Below are 7,822 nucleotides of genomic sequence, written 5' to 3'. Positions count from 1 at the left end.
TAGCAAAGTCAGAATTACCTCCTCTCCTAGGTTCATGAAACGGTCGTCCATAAAATGCATTGCTGTTCTCTTGTAAGTAATCTTAATGCATCTACTTTTGGAAGGCCAAATAAAGTGCTTTTGCTTTCGCCTAGAAACACACAGCGTCTCCCTGACATGGCTGCATCAACACTAACTGCGGTTACTGAAACCACGCCTTCTTTCTTTGCGTGAACATTTGGGTGGCATTATGCTAATATTTCCACATAGTGAGGTAGATATGTGGGGGCGTGTAAGAACGAGCCGTTTTAGGGGGGCGTGGCAGAGTCTTAACTTTGATAAAGAATATCTCTTTGGTTTTGAGACTTTAGTCTTTGCAACTTCAGGGGTCTTATCTATGCACAATCAGCTTGTAACACTCCAAAGAGAAAGGAAAACTTGAAATCGCATCATATGACCCCTTTAAAAAATTGGCATTTTCAGTTGTATTTGTACACCTAAAAGTGTTTTTATTTCAGTTACTTTAAATGAAAAGTAAGTAATTCATAATGCAGTTAAGACAAAACTTTTCATTTGCAACTATTCTCATTCACTTTAACACATTTGACTAGAAGCTGATCTTAATCGTTAATCAATAAACCATTTGGTATACCTATTAGTTTTATATTAGAAAAAAATATATACATCTGAAACCGTATTGCCAAGTATAGTGAGTTCATATTAATGTCAGTAAGTTGTTTGCCATATATATTTACAAAGTGTGTGTAAGCAGTAAGGATGGCCTGCCAAGGAAAGGAACCAATCAATGAACAAGAGTGAACAAGAGGCCCATCAGAGAGGTCAAATAGGTGGGTATCAGTGGGAAAGAGCTGTATCAAATAAAGTCAGTGCCATTGCTTTACAGTGTCCCATGTGACAAATGAAAATCTTACCATGTGGAAGTTGGCAAATGGCTAATTCACCCCTGAATTTGAAAAGGTCAACAGCAGTATCAATTCAGTCATATATAAGAACAGTGCAATAGTCATACTTTTTTGAGCACTATAAATATAATTACAGTATACAGTAGTGCACAGTACTACTTTGTTTTACTCTAAATTTGCACAAAACCTTATGTCACTTTCATATATTCATTGATAACAGACTGGATGGATATTATGATAAATTATCAGTACATTTAGTGCTTTAATCCTTGAAATCAAGCCATTTCTAGTTGTTTGTCCGCAACCCTTTAGTGATTCAAGTCAAGTTCCAGGAAAGTGTGGGCTAAAATATTTCCTTGGATGCTTCATGTAGTTCAGTAGCACATATATATATATATATATATATATATATATTAAATCAAATGAGGATCAGCCTCTCATTGAAAATGTCAGTCTGAAATGATAGCATTTTTTAAGAACTATAAAGGACATACCATCACTATAAAATAATGTATTATTAGCATAATACATTATGTTAAATACTGGATGTGTGCAGAATGTTTTTAATGTATTATAATAAATTAAATATGACATACAGACTAAGTGATCGCTAATTAATATCAGCTGAAGTGTTGAAATGTTTTGCTTAACTCGTGTGAATGCACACACACACACACACACACACACACACACACACACACACACACACACACACACACACACACACACACACACACACACACACACAAACAAACACACACTCCCCATACCTGAGTGTTTTCGTGGTTGACCATTCACAGATGGAAAGCTGTTCGCTTTGAGCAATTTAAAAGCACAAAAAGGCTGACAGATCTAATAATATTGACACAGATGTTACATATAACAGTATCCACACAAGGTTTTTGGAAAGGGAGTGGGTTGTTGGAGTCTCAGTGCATGCTCCCTTTTTACTTCTCATTTTGAAATCACCAGAGTTGATCTGAGCTGTGGTTTACTTGTGTTTCCAGTGAAATCATTAAGTTTGTTTTGTGAGGTCACCCTATGCTTAAATATCTGCTGAAGTAACTCTCAAGGTCATGGACCTTCAACCGCTTCAATGTTTGTGATAATTCCAACCGCCTTTAAATTACCTAGTCACTGCTTATCTGCTTCCTGTAAATCTAGCCATTGTTTAAGTCTGCCTTCCTTCCACTAAAGTTCAGATAAACAGTATTAAGGAAAGTCATAGCTTGTACAAAAAGAGGTAGCATCCGGTGTACCGGTGTCCATTTGGGAAAAAGAGGTACAAAAAATACATTTTCCTTTGAGGATATGTGGAAATTCTTCTAAATACCTCCTAAATCAACCACAAGAAGTTCAATAATTAATCATTATGGAGTTTAAGCATATGGCAGCCTGAAACAGAACACAAGGTAATGGGCTTTGGAGGACAATCAATCAGCTGTGATATAGCTAGCATAGCTCCAGCCCCTTTAGATCAATCATACACATACACAACTTGGCGTGGTGAACAGAGAGATTGTCTACCACTCAAGGTTTCAGTGCCTCTTGGCCAATGTGCTTCACCTTGGACTGTCTGCTCAGCTCTGGTCTGGTTCACTTGGCATTTACAGCCTGTCAACTTGAAACTGTCAGACAGATTATTTAATTGGCTTCCAGTTAATCTGTAAATAGATCAAGGGGGCGCCTTTATACATATGAAGCACGGAAATATCAACTGCTTGACCAGTTTACATCATTTACAGTGTTTAAGATTGGAAATTTTTTATCTGTAATTAACATAAAATGCAAACTAAATACAAAAGCAAATATAGACTCTAATCTCAGCTTTACATTTTGAAGATAAAGTAGGTGTTTGTGGGCTGACATATTTTACAATGCTGTGGCTCCATAGACATCTTATTATTCTGCCAGACTGAACAAAACACCAAAATACAGACTTGTGGTTTTGAGTTGGAAAACACTGCAGGGGTTCGCTAGTTCCTTAATTGCATAAAATAAAGTTTCCAAACGCAGATCTGCTGGAATAACCATAGTGTTCGTGGAGATATTCTTAACATCCACCAAAATCAGGCTCTGCACTTTTTGGGTCCAAAGTGAACCTATAATTTGGAGTGACTATTTTGGGGATTGCAGAGTGGCCTGTGGTGACTGGACCCATGCCACCGCAAAGCCAAATACCAGGTCGTGGAGTTATCCATTCCTCGGACTTGTTTGACCGAAACGGGTTGACTGTCTCCACACTGATTGTTGTTGACACGTAAGTCTGTTAAAAAGGAAATTGAGAAACCAAGGGGAACATTTTTGAGAAATTTTGGCCTAGTTTATTTGCATACAAGTTTGAGCAATTATTGAAGGTGGCAATGCTGTTATAGTTGACAGAACTGATGTTGTGTGATACAGTAGGCTTTAAGACCACATGGCAAATCACTGTTATTTGACTAGAATTGGAGATTTAAATCATTTCAGATCATATGAAAAGCTCATTCTATTCTATTCTATTCTATTCTATTCTATTCTATTCTATGTTTATGAAATATCCAGCTATTAATCACTTTAAAAGACATCAGCAACAGTGGAACTTGTTTTGCTGGTATATGCCACTCGAATGTCCATCACTGGAAACTTGGAAAGTCCTATATTAAGCAGGATGCTGCTGCTGTCTGAAGAACAGGCATTGTTTGCTCCACATCTGTTATGGTGATCCCATTTTTATCTCACGTACTCCTCCAGGTAAAAAATAAATAAATAAAAATTGTGGGATGAGAAAAGCCATGATTTATGGCACAATAGTCTGTTTGAGAGACCAAACTGAAAATATTGTATTATATTTATATTACTATTATATACATCTATTATGCAGTATTAATTTAATATTACATATTTGTTCATGTTTTAATGTTTTTAATTTATTTAAATATTTATCTAAATATTTTATTTAAAAATAATGTCTGTGAAATTCAGCTTTGCCATCACACAAATAAATTACCAATCCCTTTTACCAATACCTTTGAACAGTAATGTATATGTATGTACATATAATTTAATTTAATTAATGTGTATTAATAGAGGGAGGAAAATAACACAAAAACAAACAAAAGGCTAAAAGATTGTGTCCATGAAAATGAATGCTGTAAATAAGATGTAATGGGAATTGTATTAAATAAATAATTAAAAAATAAATAAATACAAATTTTGGAAACCACATATTAATATTATCTATTAATAAGACTGCATCACACAGACAGTGGATAATCAAAATGATATGAGCTGTATGTAAACACCAGTATTTGCCATACATGTACTTCATATTTACATCATAATTAGATCTTTCCCTATGCAAAGTCTAATTTTTCTCCACCTCAACCAGAACAGATCTATAAAATAGCTGAAGACTTGGCTACCACCTGTGCTGACAAATAGCAATAATAATTGAAGAGATGAATCGCAGTATCACTTCAGCCACAAAAGGGGTGCTGGGGGTGGACCGAGGCATTTAGATCAGAGACTAAAGGAGGGGCCTAGTTTATGTTTGCACCTCAGCTGGGGCATCTGGATATCATGAGGTAGGATGGACCACTGGTGTGGCAGAGGGGTTGCATTAAACATATGAGGATCATGTACAACCCACTCACCTCTGAACTGCCTGTGCGAACAGCTGCCAGCTGTTGATACTAGGGCTCATGCTGATCTACTTTGATGTAGCACAAGCCCACAACCTCATACCGAGAACTTCTGTTCAAGAGCACTCTATAATGAAACACATCAGGGAGGTGCAGAGATGGCTTAGTTCGAATCTATACAAGGAATTCAAGATAAAATCTCAATCTTAGTTGAATTTCCAGCCGAATGTCACCTAATTAAACATCAGATCGTATGTCTAATGCGCTCAGAGAGTGAAGAATAGTACAAAACTCAAAAAAGCTGACCTAGATCCTCGGCACACTTTGTCATGTCTTGTTAAGTGTACAGACACATTGAACTGAGAACTAAGAGAGTGATCGAAGTCCTCGGGGATCCGTCATCTGCCACCGTGAAATTCCATGCCGGTGCACATTATTACATAACTGCCATTCCGCCATGGAATATGAAAACCCAACTGCTGTCCTTGATAGACAAGCACTGAACATCAAAGGCATATGCATGAAAATGTGATATGTACTGTATATATGTGCAAAACAATCACAGACTCTCTGAAACTAATACATCTCCTTATCGTCATTCTGCCAAATGGCACGAATAACATTTTTTGACGTATTTGTTCATATCTAAGTCATGGAAAAATCATAAAAAGGCCTGTTCATTTAAAGAAAAGCAAATAAGCAAACACAGTCATCCCAGTGGTGAAAGGAGTCTGGAATGGGACCAACAGCCACGTGCCAGTGGCTGATTACAAAATCCTTCCTGTTTTTATAGGCAAGCAATGCTGAGCATCTGACAGCAGTTCGGCCTGATGTAAGCATAGATGGCTGTCAGACTGACCAGACAGCAAAGCTCACTTAATATAACACCAGAAATTCCCCAATGCAATTACAATCTATAGACAAGTCCAGAGTATATATGCCAGGGGTCACCAAACTCGGTCCTGGAGGGCTGGTGTCCTGCAGAGTTTAGTTCCAACTTGCCTCAACACACCTGCCTGGAAGTTACAAGTATACCTAGTAAGACCTTGATTAGCTGGTTCAGGTGTTTGATTAGGGTTGGAGCTAAACTCTGCAGGACACCGGCCCTCCAGGACCGAGTTTGGTGACCCAGATATATGCTATGAGCTTTCGCATTCTCTGATTCTGATACACTTGCAATGTTTTCTTAAACTTTTGCTGGATTAAAAGTTACGACATAACTGAATCGTAGGGAGGGATACTAGGTGAACAGAAATATCAAATTGAATAAATCTGAGCACCTTAACAAGATACGGGCTTATAAAGTTAAATGTATGTGTAATTTCACATGCACCAAACAAAATTGCAAAATTGCAATGACCAACTGCAGTTTAAAAATGTTTACAAAATAACCATTTTAAATTACGACACATTGTTATCAAAATCAAAGCTGATACATATAAGCTATTTTTTTGTTTGTTGCTATTTTCAATTATTTAAAAATAAAACTCTAAAAGCTAAAATCAATCATTTTAAATGTGCTTAAAAGTGAATTTAGGCATTACAATATTATTATATACAGTATGAAAATGTATATTTTTCATATATTCACATTACATTTACATTAAACAGTGTTAAATTATTAGTGTTTTTAAATAATATTTTAAATTGTGTTTTCAATGACTGCAAAGATTACCTAAATGTAAAACAAGGAAATGAAAATGTAACAGTTAATGTAACAGTTCACCCAAAAATGAAAATTCTGTCATAATTTACTCACTCTCATGTTGTTCCAAACCTGTATGAAATTCTTCTGTTGAACACAAAAGAAGATATTTTAAGAATGTGGGCAACCAAATTGTTGACGGTAGCCATTGACTTCCACAGTATGGAAGAAAAGAAAAAAAAACTGTTAGTCAATTGCTGCTACCATCAACTATTAGGTTACAGAATTATACTTTTTGGGTGAGCTATCCCTTTAAATATGCAATATCTGCAGGTACTGATAAATAAATAATAATAATAACTAAAATCTAATATTGGACAGTAACTGAAATGGTACCACTATATTGTGCATCCCTAGTTTTCAATACATCTACCATTATCAGAATAAGCAGACATCGCAAAACCATGCCACTGGTTGGGTTACTGTTGTTATGGCCCATTGAGCTTGCAGTTCCGTTTGATTCTGGTACTGGTTAAAAAATTACACTTTACCTTTAAGAGCTTGTGTGTTATTACTGGCCTAAACATATTGTCATGGAAAAACAGTCATGTTTCACAGCTTAATTTCACTTTGCATGCAAGCCACATTCATTTTATGAGATTTTAACAAGACTTTGCAGTGTGTGCGCGCTTCTATCTGGTTCATGCCCTTTGTTTGTGTGCTCTGACGTATAGGTGCGGAACACCATCGTGTTTACAAGCCAGTCTGAGCTTCAATACCATTGCACTGTTAAAACACACACACACCATCTCTCTTCAACTCAAAAAGCTTATTAACAAAAACATACACGCACACACAGTCACTGTTAGCAGACTGTGAAATACAAACATTAAGCTCTGATCTGTCTGTCTGTGCTTGACAGACAGATGAGAACAGAGTAATAATGGCACATTTGCAACTAACAAAATATTATAAGTATACTGCTTTGTGTCTTTCTTATTTGGTGAGACAGTATCTGTGAAGAACAAAAATGTAATGGTGTAAATGTTTACTATACAGTCAAACTGACCAAGGCTAAATGCGAGTGATATCTCACAGTTCTGTCTCTCCCTACACACAGGTTAAAGGAAAACAGGATAGAGAATAAGAAAGGAGGTGAGGGAAAGTGGAAGTATAGATAGTGAGCAGAGGGTAAAGAAGGGAGTGCATTATGAAGGACTCGAAAGCCAAAAGACATTGAGATAATCGCCATCTGGAGCCTAACAATGTTCATTTAAACAAAACAGGCACAAAAAACATTGCATTCCATGTCGGTGAAAAATTAAGAATGTTATGGTAAAAAGTTAAAAACACACGTTGGAGGACTTTAGCACAGCTGTGTGTTTAGAATGGAAGATAAAATTCCAGAGCGTCAGGAGGGTTGATGACACATGCTAGTATGACTCGCTAATAACCCCGTGGCTTTCTTGCACTGAACCGTATGTTACCCATGACAAATGGGGTTTCCCCTGGAGGACTGAACCTTGAACCTCAAGACATCACCATCATTCCTTCTGTCATCATTAAATGAATGAAGAGAGAAGGTAAGATCATTCCTTCACTTTCAGAGAAACGGTGTTAAAATAAGTACAGAAAAAGAGGCAGATATCCCC

This window comes from Sinocyclocheilus anshuiensis, unplaced genomic scaffold (assembly GCF_001515605.1).
Source record: "Sinocyclocheilus anshuiensis isolate Anshui unplaced genomic scaffold, SAMN03320099.WGS_v1.1 scaffold291, whole genome shotgun sequence".
Taxonomy (NCBI): Eukaryota; Metazoa; Chordata; class Actinopteri; order Cypriniformes; family Cyprinidae; genus Sinocyclocheilus; species Sinocyclocheilus anshuiensis.
This window is presented reverse-complemented; position numbering follows the sequence as displayed.